The 13,904-nt window shown below is 42.9% G+C and overlaps 1 protein-coding gene across 4 annotated transcripts in view; it reads left to right on the forward strand.

Moving 5' to 3' along the window:
- The window catches only part of ENOX1 (ecto-NOX disulfide-thiol exchanger 1), a 543,507-nt gene that overhangs the window by 242,420 nt on the left and 287,183 nt on the right, over positions 1 to 13,904 (forward strand). The gene's annotated exons all lie outside the window — the stretch shown is intronic.

A 13,904-nucleotide genomic window follows, 5' to 3' on the forward strand; every position in this document is an offset into this window, starting at 1 on the left:
ACCAATGTAATATACGCCATCATATGCCAGCAATGCCCCTCTGCTATGTACATCGGCCAAACTGGACAGTCTCTACGGAAAAGGATAAATGGACACAAATCAGACATTAGGAATGGCAATATACAAAAACCTGTAGGAGAGCACTTCAACCTCCCTGGCCACACTATAGCAGACCTTAAGGTGGCCATCCTGCAGCAAAAAAACTTCAGGACCAGACTTCAAAGAGAAACTGCTGAGCTTCAGTTCATCTGCAAATTTGACACCATCAGCTCAGGATTGAACAAAGACTGTGAATGGCTTGCCAATTACAGAACCAGTTTCTCCTCTCTTGGTTTTCACACCTCAACTGCTAGAACAGGGCCTCATCCTCCCTGATTGAACTGACCTCGTTATCTCTAGCTTGCTTGCTAGCACACATATATATACCAGCCCCTGGATATTTCCATTACATGCATCTGAGGAAGTGGGTATTCACCCACGAAAGCTCATGCTCCAAAACCTCTGTTAGTCTATAAGGTGCCACAGGATTCTTTGCTGCTTTGACAGATCCAGACTAACACGGCTACCCTCTGATACTTGACACCATGCAAGGCACTGCATTTAGCCGTATGGAATGGAAATCCATCAACCTCATGAAGAAACTTGCACAAATACAGACAGACATCATCTTCCTTTCCAAATGCAAACGGATGGACATCATACCAAATGGACTAAAGGTAAAAAATCCACTGCTATCTACATACTACACGGACCACAGTGAGAGATTATGTCATACTCTATCTAAAAAACTGAGGAACCACCTGATCAGCTTCCTATACAGCAAACAGGAAAACATCAAAAAAGAGCTCTCCAACCTGGAGACTCTCATTAATAACCAAACTTCTATACAAACGGACTTCACTAGAATAAGACAGGAGATCTACATTACTCACTTCACCTCTCTTCAAAGGAAAAAGGACTGTAAGCTGTCTAAACTCCTACCTGCCACATGGGGCCACAACAGTGGTACCCCTAACCCACCCAGCAATATCGTCAATCTATCCAACTACACACTCAGCCCAGAAGAAAAGTCTGTCCTATCTCGGGGACTCTCTTTCTGCCCTGCCACCCCCACCAACATGATACAGTTCTGTGGTGATCTGGAAGCCTACTTTCGCCGTCTCCGACTCAAAGAATACTTCCAGGACAACACTGAACAGTGCACTGATACACGGGTGCCCTCCCACCAACAGCACAAGAAAAAGAACTCCACATGGACTCCTCCTGAGGGTCGAAATGACAGCCTGGACCTATACATTGAATGCTTCCGCCGGCGTGCACAGGCAGAAATCGTGGAACAACAACATCGCTTGCCTCACAACCTAAGCCGTGCAGAACGCAATGCCATCCACAGCCTCAGAAACCACCCTGACATTATCATCAAAGAGGCTGATAAAGGAGGTGCTGTTGTCATCATGAACAGGTCTGACTATCAAAAGGAGGCAGCCAGACAACTCTCCAATACCAAATTCTACAGGCCACTTCCCTCAGATCCCACTGAGGAATACACTAAGAAACTACAGCATCTACTCAGGACACTCCCTACACTAACACCAGAAGAAATCAACATACCCCTAGAGCCCCGACCAGGGTTATTCTATCTACTACCCAAGATCCACAAACCCGGAAATCCTGGACGCCCCATCATCTCGGGCATTGGCACTCTCACTGAAGGACTGTCTGGATATATGGACTCTCTACTCAGACCCTATGCCACCAGCACTCCCAGCTATCTCCGCGACACCACTGATTTCCTGAGGAAACTACAATGCATTGGTGACCTCCCAGAAAACACCATCCTAGCCACCATGGATGTAGAGGCTCTCTACACAAACATCCCACACACAGATGGAATACAAGCTGTCAAGAACACCATCCCTGATGATGCCACAGCACAACTGGCTGCTGAGCTCTGTGCCTTTATACTTACACACAACTATTTCAAATTTGATGACAATATATATCTCCAGATCAGTGGCACTGCTATGGGCACCCGCATGGCCCCACAATATGCCAATATCTTCATGGCCGACCTGGAACAACGCTTCCTCAGCTCTCGTCCACTCACACCCCTTCTCTATCTACGCTACATTGATGACATCTTCATCATCTGGACCCATGGGAAGGAGACTCTGGAAAAATTCCACCATGATTTCAACAGCTTCCACCCCACCATCAACCTCAGCCTGGACCAATCTACACGGGAGGTCCACTTTCTTGACACCACGGTGCAAATAAGTGATGGTCACATTAACACCACCCTATATCGAAAACCCACCGACCGCTATGCCTACCTTCATGCCTCCAGCTTCCATCCCGGGCACATCACACGATCCATTGTCTACAGCCAAGCACTGAGGTACAACCGCATCTGCTCTAACCCCTCAGACAGAGACCAACACCTACAAAATCTCCACCAAGCATTCTCAAAACTACAATACCCGCATGAGGAAATAAGGAAACAGATCAACAGAGCCAGACGTGTACCCAGAAGCCTCCTACTGCAAGACAAACCCAAGAGAGAAACCAACAGGACTCCACTGGCCATCACATACAGCCCCCAGCTAAAACCCCTCCAACGCATCATCAAGGATCTACAACCCATCCTGGACAATGATCCCACACTTTCACAGGCCTTGGGTGGCAGGCCAATCCTTGCCCACAGACAACCTGCCAACCTGAAACATATTCTCACCAGTAACTGCACACCACACCATAATAACTCTAGCTCAGGAACCAATCCATGCAACAAACCTCGATGCCAACTCTGCCCACATATCTACACCAGCGACACCATCACAGGACCTAACCAGATCAGCCACACCATCACTGGTTCATTCACCTGCACATCCACCAATGTAATATACGCCATCATATGCCAGCAATGCCCCTCTGCTATGTACATCGGCCAAACTGGACAGTCTCTACGGAAAAGGATAAATGGACACAAATCAGACATTAGGAATGGCAATATACAAAAACCTGTAGGAGAGCACTTCAACCTCCCTGGCCACACTATAGCAGACCTTAAGGTGGCCATCCTGCAGCAAAAAAACTTCAGGACCAGACTTCAAAGAGAAACTGCTGAGCTTCAGTTCATCTGCAAATTTGACACCATCAGCTCAGGATTGAACAAAGACTGTGAATGGCTTGCCAATTACAGAACCAGTTTCTCCTCTCTTGGTTTTCACACCTCAACTGCTAGAACAGGGCCTCATCCTCCCTGATTGAACTGACCTCGTTATCTCTAGCTTGCTTGCTAGCACACATATATATACCAGCCCCTGGATATTTCCATTACATGCATCTGAGGAAGTGGGTATTCACCCACGAAAGCTCATGCTCCAAAACCTCTGTTAGTCTATAAGGTGCCACAGGATTCTTTGCTGCTTTGACAGATCCAGACTAACACGGCTACCCTCTGATAAAAACAGTGGATTGCCTCCTCCACGAGATGGTTCTTGATGAATATGGAACAGGGAAGGAAGGATCTCCCTTGTTTTAACCCCAAAGCCTGCCGCGTCAGGAGCCTAACTCTGGCTATACTGTTTGGTTGAGCCTGCAAAAGATAGTTTTGGTTTAAATTGTGGAATTTAAAGCCCAGGGTGATGTCTATGCTGCAATTAAAAACCCGCTGCTGGCCCGTGCCAGCTGACTCGGGCTCATGAGGCTTGGCTAAGGGGCTGTTTCATTGCAGTGTAGATGTTCAGGCTCAAGCTGGAGCCTGGCCTCTAGGACCCTTTGAGGTGCAGGGTTTCCAGAGCTCAGGCTGCAGCCCAAGCCCGAATGTCTGCACTGCAATTAAACAGCCCCTTAGCTTGAGCCTGGTGAGCCTGAGTCAGCTGGCACGGGCCAGCTGTAGGGGTCTAACTGCAGTATAGACATACCTAAGGCGGCCATGCTGAGTTTGAATATTGATTGACTGCTTTAAAATTAAAGGGAGCTTGTTTTGCAAGATGCTTCACTGGTTCAGGCCATTATCATACCACATACACTTCCTTTTTGCTGCAGCTAGAGGTGTGAAAATACCTCACCCAGGACCCAGAATCCAGGCAAAGGCTGTTCATCACCTTAAACAACTTATAATTTACATTTTTGGGTCCTTTATCTCCTTGAAGCAGTGAAGATAGTTACCATACTAGTCCAAGCAGAAGGTGCTGATTTTTCACCAGCCCTTTCAGGCCAGCCTACTTTGCCCTTGTGCTATCAAACCTTTTAGGAGTCGTGCTAAGTAGTGTGCACAATAAAAGGAATAATAACAACAAGAGTTCCTGCTATGGAAGGTACTATAATTTTAATGGCATAGGACTTGGAAATTCATTACGAAGAAAGGGAATGTTCTGCAGTCTGATTACCTTGTACGTACTCCATCTCTCCTTAACAAATCACAAAGGCTAGGCTCTGCTTCTTTATTTTTTAAAAATAAAATAACCAAGAATAAAGCAATACATGTCCCATATGTGACAGAAATGTGTTATTGGAGAAGAGAAATATAACTTTAAAATAAAAACTTAAAGGTTTCCATTTATCTTCATATTAGCTTGTGATTTAAAGCCAAATGACCGCATCCTCTGTTTGTTTGCCTCGTTTGCCAGAAACTGGGAATGGGCGACAGGGGATGGGTCTCTTGATGATTACCTGTTCTGTTCATTCCCCCTGGGGCAGCTGCCATTGGGCATGGTCAGAAGACAGGATACTGGGCTAGATGAACCTTTGGTCTCACCCAGTATGCCCGTTCTTATATTTTTATGTTTTTCTTGTGCACCAGCAGCAGTTTACTATATTTCAAGCAGTTACATCTGGGCAAACACACTGAAGGCAATCGGGCTGTACAGATGTCACTGAGGGTAGACTTGAAGACAGTGGGATAATAGATAGTAGGCAAACAATGGCCTGATTTGTTGCTGATGATAATGTGCAAGGAGGAAAAATCCATCCCATTTTTGGATCCACGTTTGAATTTGCAGAGCGGGATGTTAGGAGAAAAAAAATCTTTTTATTTGTAAACTGAGCATGTTGTATATGAAATCATTGAAAGACAATAAATATGAAACCACATGAAGACATTCCACAGTATAACTTTTCTTTAAGCCCATGATACATAGGTTGTAACTTGATTTGACTGTTAGGAGTGCATAAACCGCGGTATGAGGTTTTCAGGATCACCAGTCCTAGGCACCATTGCTTCCATTCATCTGTGTGTGTCAGGAACACATCAATACAGTATGCTAAACCATGTGTAAAATTCTGTTCTAAACCTCCCCTGGAGAATTTGGAAAACTTTGAAAGTCTCATGGATATAGGAAGGACTGTATTTACTGTTGTGAAATTAAAGTGTTAAAAATTAAAGTGTGAAATTAAAGGGATAAAGTTGCTAAGTCAAATTCATGTTTGTTTTTCCCCTTCAGAATTCCAGAAGTGATTGTTGTATGCAGTTCTATGGACTTACCACTTGCCAAGTTTCATATTTTTTTAAATCAAAGTCATTTTCTATTATAAGACCACTAAGAAGCATTAAAAATGTCTTTTGCACTCCTAGCCACATACAAATGGCCCAGATTTAATTTGTTTGTGACAAGAAAGTATTCCCAGGCTGAAGTCTTCTGTGCCAAGCATTAGTTTGTAGTGAATGTTTAAGGCCAAATTCTAAACCACGGAATAACAAGGTTTATGATGAAAATCCAGCCTTGATTACATCAGTGTTGTTGAGCACAATCGTACTATTTAGGGTTTGTCTACACAGGAAAAAAGCCTGCAATAGCTGGTGTGCACTAGCTACTACTCTGCACTAATTCCCTGTGTGGACCTCTTTGAGTATGTCTGCACAGCAAAGAAAAACCCACAGCTGGCCTCTGCCAGTGGACTTGGGCTCAGCTGAGGGGCTGTTTCATTGCTGCATAGTTTTCTGGGCTCAGGCTGGAGCCCAGGCTCTTGGATAGGGTTGCCCGCCCTCCAGGAATTAAAGATTAATCTTTAATTAAATATTATGTCATATAGATGAAACCTCCAGGAATATGTCCAACCAAAACTGGCAACTCTACTCAGGGGCCCTCGGGTGGGAGCGTGCCAGAGCTTGAGCCCAGAAGTCTACACAGCAATGAAACAGCCCTGCAGCCTGAGCCCCGTGAGCCTGAGTTGACTGGCCTGGGCCAGTCGCCAGTATTTCTTTGCTGTGTATGCACACCCTTATTGCTCACTGAAGAGTGCCTTGGTGTGCATTAGCTTAATGCACTTTGGAAGTGTACTAGGCTAAACCACCCAAGGGCACTTTTAGTGCACAGTAAGAGTTAATGGGGAGTAGCTAGTGCACTTTAACTTCACACCCTAGCTTAGTGTGCACTAACTTCCTTGTGTAGATAAGCCCTTAGTCTTTCCAGTGTATCCATACCCAGTGCATTCATTTACTAGCTCACTCATTTGTATAACAAGTCTTTTAATTCTACTTTCATGCTCTTTCAAACCCCACTAAAACTGTATTGGTTGATTTGGGTTTGTTTGGGGTTTTTTGGGTAGTGAAAATGTGATACAAACATTCTGAATGTACATTGTAGCCAATGTGCATCGAACCACTTTCCTTTTTATCTATGGTTACAAAAAGCTTATATTCTAGTTCTGATAAACTGTCCATGCCTGTTGTCTGTAAAGTATTTTTTTCCTGCATTGTTCATAAAAAAATTCACAGAATGCTTCCCATCTCTACCCAGGGGTACCCAGGGCTATATTATACTGCCTAGCTCTAGAAGCAGACGAGTGTCAGTCATAAAACAGGAATGGCTAGATCTGTAGAAAGGAAATGAGGAGTACAAGGTTCTGAAGACTACTTCAGGTGATGCAGAAAAAAAAAATCATGGTTGATGATAACAAATGCCACCCTAAAGTAAAGAAAAAAATGAGGAAAGAGAAGTAAAGATTTTTTTCCCCTAAGATTTTGCTAAGAAAGGAAAGAGAAGATGTGCAAGGTGAAATCAATTATACACTTGTGGATAATGGGGGAGTTACATTCCGAGAACAGACCTGGAGAAAGGCATGTTTGAGTGAGGATGGATGAAGGGAGAGAAAATGAGTCAATTGGATAATTGAAATCTGGTTGTTTGGATTACAGTATGGATAAGGGAGAGGAGTCTGCTATAGAAAGGCAGGGATATGATGCTCTAGTCTTAAATATAAGGATGGGGAGAGTATCACAGGAGATAGGGAAAGGGAAGATAAAAATGGAAGTCTGTCAACAGGGTTGTCAAGAGATTTGAAATCCATTATATTTTTCATTCATTCTGTTGATTGCTGGTATTGAAAATGATAGAATAAGGCTTGAGGATCGCTATTTTGTGGGATCATTTTTTCCATTCACACAGCAGGGATTTTGACACACACAGTGTTGTATATTAAACAGTGTGCCACAGGTGGAGGGACAGGATTTTTTTATTATTATTATTTATTTGGGCGGGGGAGGGAGTTAGTTATTTTTCAGGGAGTCCTAAATCTAGTGAAGAATAATTCTGGCATGATCATGAATTAAAGCAATTGTATTTTTTTCACAAAATAGAGTTTTAAAAGAAATAACTTAATTTCAACTCATGTAGTAATATTTTTTACTTATAGAGCACCTTATATATACTAAGCCTCACCACTTCTCTACCAGACTGCTAAGTAGAACTATTGCAGTTTAAGGAATTTGAGGAAACTCAGGCACAGTGGCTGGAGGAGAGAGAGGCTTGGAGCCCCTTTCTGCCTCCCCACAGGATAAGACACAGCAGGAACAACTGGGGAAAGGGGGAAGACCTCTCCCACCTCCCCAGGACCACCAGCACTAATAACCACTAAAGGAATGAGTGGAGGCCCACTTAAAAAAAAAATCTCACACAAAGACCAGAGGCAGCCAGGGAAAGGGAGGAGTGGGACAAGTCTGGGGAGAGGATGGGATCGGAGGATTCCTAGAGGGAACACTGCTTATGGGTGCCTCAGTTTTATGGGAATCCCACTTGAGACACCAAAAGCCTGATTTTCAGAGGTGCTGAGTGTGACACGGTGTACACACTCCGCATCAGTATGGAAGGAGTTAAGGAGCTGCTGTGGTCCAGAGCGACCTCACCTGTCTGCACCTGCAAATAATGCCAGATTGGAGGATGATTTAAACAGTGGGATCTCTATTCAGATGGGAAGGAAACTGGCTGCTGAGCATCCCAGCTCTCAGAGAGGTCTGACAGCCAAAAGAGCCTTTGTCCTCGCAGAAAGGAGAACACCAATCCCCTGGGCTAAGAAGGGGAAAGATACTTATACTGGAGACCCACCCAGAGAACTCTGGGGTGATTGTGCTAGTTCCAAGGCCCTCTGAAGTAAGAGAGGCCAATACTAGGCCTGAAGCCGCCTGCAGGTTTTCTTTCTTTTCCTTCATGCTTTTACTTAACCCTGTTTGTTTGCTGACTTAGGACTGTTTGGTTTGTTTCACTGGGGACCCTGAGAGGGAAAGAAACAGCCTGAAGGTCTCATCTGAAGGGTCAAGCAACAGCCCTGCTAGACTGAGATACCCCACAGCTCCTGCAGGGGTGGGGGCAATTGGACCTGCACATTTGTGCTTCCCACATAGCTCCTAAAAGGGGTGCTCTGCTGAGGACGGATTCACGACACTGAGTGAGCACCCACAGCTCCCACTGACTTGGGTGCTGAGGAAATGTGAAAATCCAGCCCTTGGTGTCTCATGTTGCTCATGTTGTCCCCCCAAATATACTGAGGTTTACAGAATTAGTGGACACTTATGACACGCTTTACATCAATGGCTTGCCCAAAGTGTCTCACAAAGTCTGTGACAGAGCTGGGGATTACAACCAGAGCTCCTGATGCTCCTACTCCTCTGCTTTAGGCACAAGACCATCTTTCCCCTCTTTCCCATTGTGACTAAATACAAGTAGCAAATGGATTTGTATCTACACAGGGGCATTTTACTGTCATGTTCTATGTTTTAATCTGATTTTAAAATGTATGAATCATTTTTAATGATCCTATTTTTCCAGAGTGTAACATTATAGATGAGGCCGGTGACTCAGACTGAAAAGGATAGGCACTGTACTATGTGATAACATCTTACATTCAGACACCTGCATTATAAGTGCATTTTCCTCAAAAACACTGGCATTAATGGAAAAAGTTAAATATGGAGATCTGCATATGTGTTGCAAACTACTCTTATTGCCTCTCTCAAAAGTCTTTCCTGAAACAGATTAGGCATGATCAATCTGAAAAGAGCAATGCAGAATGGTGGAGGGCAGGGAACTGCATGGATGGGCACATTTCTATGTGTATTAAAGTTGTATACATTTATGCATGATAAAGTCATAGAATATCAAGGTTGGAAGGGACCTCAGAAGGTCATCTAGTCCAACCCTCTGCTCAAAGCAGGACCAATTCCCAGACAGATTTGTACCCTAGTCCCCTAAATGGCCCCCACAAGGGTTGAACTCACAGCCCTGAGTTTAGCAGGCCAATGCGCAAACCACTGAGCTATTCCTCCCCCCTTGGTTAGTCACATTTCCTGGTTTATGAGCACTTACCATGCAGCCTTTACATTCTCTTAATATAGGGCTTTTCTGGTGGAATTATACTTTAGTTTTTTCAAGTCCCACTGATAATCATTCCCCCTATGGCTAACTTCCATTCAGTATGACCTCCAGAATGTGCTATGCTTTGACATAAAAGATCTCATGAAAGCCCTGTTGGAGCAGGGAGCCAGAGCGCTAATTAGTCAGGTACAGCATGTTCTGTTTTTAAAAATATATGTAGTTTGGTGCTTTTCTAGTACTTTAAAAATTATCTGTATGGCCTAAAGGGTATGAAATAATTTGTAAAAGCACTGATAGGCCATCTAAGAGGCTGACCTCTTGCTCTGGCAAGGTTTATGGTAGCTGCAGTATCTCAAGGCTTGTCTTCACATACAGTGCTATACAGGTGCAGCTGCGCTGCTGTAGTGCTTTAGTGACAACACTACTATGCGGACAGGAGAATTTCTCCCATCAGTGTAGTACAGCGTGGTGGTGGGCAACCTGCAGGCCGCAGGCCTCATGCGGCCCATCAGGGTAATCTGATTGCGGGCCTCAAGACATTTTGCTGACATTGACCGTCTGCAGGCATGGCCCCTTGCAGTTCCCAGTGGCTGCGGTTCGCCGTTCCCATCCAATGATAGCTGCAGGTTGCCCATCAGTGGCGTAGTTAATCCACCTCCCCAAGAGGCAATAGCTACATTGACAAGAGATGCTTTCCCATCAACATAGCACTGTCTACACAGGGGGTTAGGTCAGTATAACTACGTTGCTTGGGATGTTTCACACCCCTGAGTGACATACGTCAGGTCTACACTACAGAGATAAGTAGACCTACATGACGCAACTCCAGCTACGTGAGTAACATAGCTGGAGTCAACATACCTTACTTAGGTTGACTTATTGCGGTGTCTACACTGTGCTGGGTCAGCGAGAGAAACTCTCCCATTGACGTACTTTATGTTTCTCGTTTTGGTGGACTACCGGAGTCAATGGGAGAGCGATCAATGGTCGATTTAGCGGGTCTTCACTATCCCCGCTAAATCGACCCCCGGTGGATCGATCGCCACGCATCAGTCCCCCGGTGAGTGGAGACAAGCCCATAGTTATAGGTCTGTAGCATAGATCTGGCCTCAGTGTGGTGCATATGAGGACATCACATCAGAGCAAGGGTGAATTGGCCACCTCAGTGATGGACATAATATGACAACTAAAAAAGAAAAATACATTTTGAAGTAATATTGTATTGAATAGATTTCTTCAATAGCCTGCTTGAGAACCTTCCTCACACATTAGTAAGGTTACTTTACTTTTACAGGTCACCTTCACATTTTCAGAAGAGGAGCCTAATGTTGATCCTAACTGTCACACCCTATATTTGGTACAGCCTGTGTTTAGCAGCTGATGTAGAAAGGCACCAATTTTTTATATTCCGTCAAGCAAGACAAGCCCGCAATTAAATTTTTTTTAACTGGTGTGTATTTATAAATTTCCTGATAGGCAATCCTGGAAAGTGTGAACTTTACAGGAGAATAAATGGGAACTATAATGTTATTCTTTTAGTCTGCAATTGTCTGAAATACTTGTCAATAGAAATAGTTGCATACATTTGTCTTCATTAATCATTTCAAGGTGTTGCACTTTGATGCAGCTAGCCTAGTTCACAGGCACTTTAATTTTCCAATTATTGTACCTGTGGCTCAGAACAGATACTGATTAGTTTCACATTTTGCTCGATGGGCAGCTTAATGTTCTTGTCACCTTATATTGAATTTTAAATGTTCAGAGTATAAGAGAATGTCAGATGTGTTCCGAAGACTTTTGGGCCATGCTCAGTAAGTTACTGAATACAGTACCGATAGCTTTCTGAAATAATGATGAAAGAACAAAGTATGGAGCCAGAATCCTACCACAAAGGAAACGATTCTTGTAAGAGGGGTGTGAATGATTTCATGTCTCATTCTATTTCACATAAGAGTGCTTAGGTGAATATGAACATAATACTGCTTGGGTCATATCACAGCATTAGTAGTAAGACTTATAAAATCAAAGAAAGCTGTGATTTTTTTTCTGTATTTACGCATAACTAAAAGGCATTTTACAAACTGTTGTACTGAGATGTCTAGGAGAAAATATACACTCTGAAAAGCCCTAAATATAAGCCTAATTTTATAATAAATACAAATGTTGCTTGCCTACATTCTGTCAATTGTGTACCAGTAATGACTCATTCATTCATTATTTTGAAAATTGCCATTAAAAAAGTTCCCTTCAAAAACTCAAAACCACTCTGAACATCTGCTGCCTAGGTAGTCATTAGACCTTTTTGCTGTGCTTTTGGCGAATTGCCTGGAAGTGAAGTTGAAGCATTTACTGGGACCTAACTTTGTGCCAGTATTAATAGTAAAGATGACGTAACATTTTGATAAAAAGAATGGGAAATGTGAAGCATGTAGCTTCCCAAACATAAACTTTATTTACTGGTCTCTGATGTAGTTTGTTTGCCTATAGTGTTGCTCACACAACTGATAACAGAAAACATATTTAATAACTCCACAGTGCTAATATGCTGTAGTATGCATGACTGCCTAATTTAATTTATCTCTGATTAAGCCTATTATGTTTGAGATCACTTTACAGAAGAGACTTCTTTTTGCCAGCTGTAAGCTTATTTGAATTGTAATATAAGTTAATAATGTGTGAAATAAGCAGTGGTGCCTGCTTCTAAATGTTAATTTTACCAAATGACTTCCTGAGTTAGTACATAGACAGCTCATCTTTTGCAATGCAGTTAGTATGTTTGGACAAGAAGACGGCATATTTAATAAGGCAGGGGGTCAGGTGAATGATATTTTTGCTGATGAAGAGCAGAGAACAACAATCATGGTATTGCTAATGGTGACACAGTGTCTATTTGGTGACAGTGTAAATGGAGGGCAAATGGTTGCAAGTAGTTCAGCTATGTCACTACATAAATTCTGTTTATCTGAAAATGTTCATTAAACGTGTGCTTAATGAAAGAAAACTGCAAGAAGCACAAAGTGCAATCAGCAATACCCAGAACAATATCAAAAGAAATTAAATAAAAGGATCTGAGGGGGAAAAACAATCACTGAGTTAGTTAAAAAGCAAAAACTAAATGATGGGTAAATTTGTATCTGGAAGGCTGCACTTTTGTGGGATCCTGGAATTGTCTGAAGCTGAGTATAGAGCAGATCCCTCAGAATTGCAAGAGGAGGAGTGAAAGAAAACTGCAGGAACTTAGGATAAAAGGAACCCATCTCTCATCAAGAAAACTGCTCTTCCTCAGGAAAGGAAGAGGACCGCATCTCCTTCCTCCCAGTTAAGGGGAGGAAGGAAAATAAAATATGCTCAGCACAATATTTGCTTTTTTCTTCCATCTGCATTGTGGTTACCATGGTCTGCTGGTAGAGAGTGCGTGTTCTGCAAAAAGAAAGGCATGGTTTAATTTAGAAATGTGCATGTTATGAACAAACATGAACATAGCTAGTGCCATAGTGATTTTCTACCACAACTGCCTCCTAAGTAATGCTTGTCCTTCCTGGAAGAATCTGTGCCCCTGACTGCATAGATACGGAGTGACATGGGAAGTAACTGGTACTGTAAGTGTACATGCATGTCTGTGGCTACACAGTAACACACACTGAAACTCTAGCAGTTGATTCAAGCCTTATGACATCCATTGTGAATGAATAACTGAACAAAGCAATACAAAACATCACAACAGACAGCAAAATAGGCTGTGATCCTGCAAACTCATAAGCTTGTGTGTAACTTCACTCATATAAGAAGCTTGTGCGTAACTTTACTTATATAAGTTGTTCCAATGACTTTGGACTGTTTGAATGAGTGAAGTTTTGCATGTGCTCAAGTGCTTGCAGGACTGGTGCCATAGTTACAGCTGTTTCAAAGGATCCAGTGCAAGATGTAATTCCAATAGTTCAGATACACTGCAAAAAGACTGTTAGCATCCTGTCACTTGCCTGGCATGAAGGGAAAATTGTCACACACAATTTCCTTTTCATGTCATTCTTTCTCCACCATGCAGACACCTCTGGCATGTGATAACATACAGTATGTCAAACCCAATTGTTCACATTTTGTACATAGTATCTCATTTATTTATAGATCAGTGTTTTGTGAGTGAGTCAAATGGGATTCTGGTTCTGAGTTCAAGACTTCCCTTCCCTCAGTCGTATATATCACTTCTGGTTCAGCTTATGTGAGGTCTGTCAAATGCTAGTTGACAGGACAAAGGTTTGGCTTTTATTGCGATGGATGTCTGAATATGTTATATATTACATGATCAGAAAC

This window comes from Gopherus evgoodei, chromosome 1 (assembly GCF_007399415.2).
Source record: "Gopherus evgoodei ecotype Sinaloan lineage chromosome 1, rGopEvg1_v1.p, whole genome shotgun sequence".
Classification (NCBI taxonomy): Eukaryota; Metazoa; Chordata; order Testudines; family Testudinidae; genus Gopherus; species Gopherus evgoodei.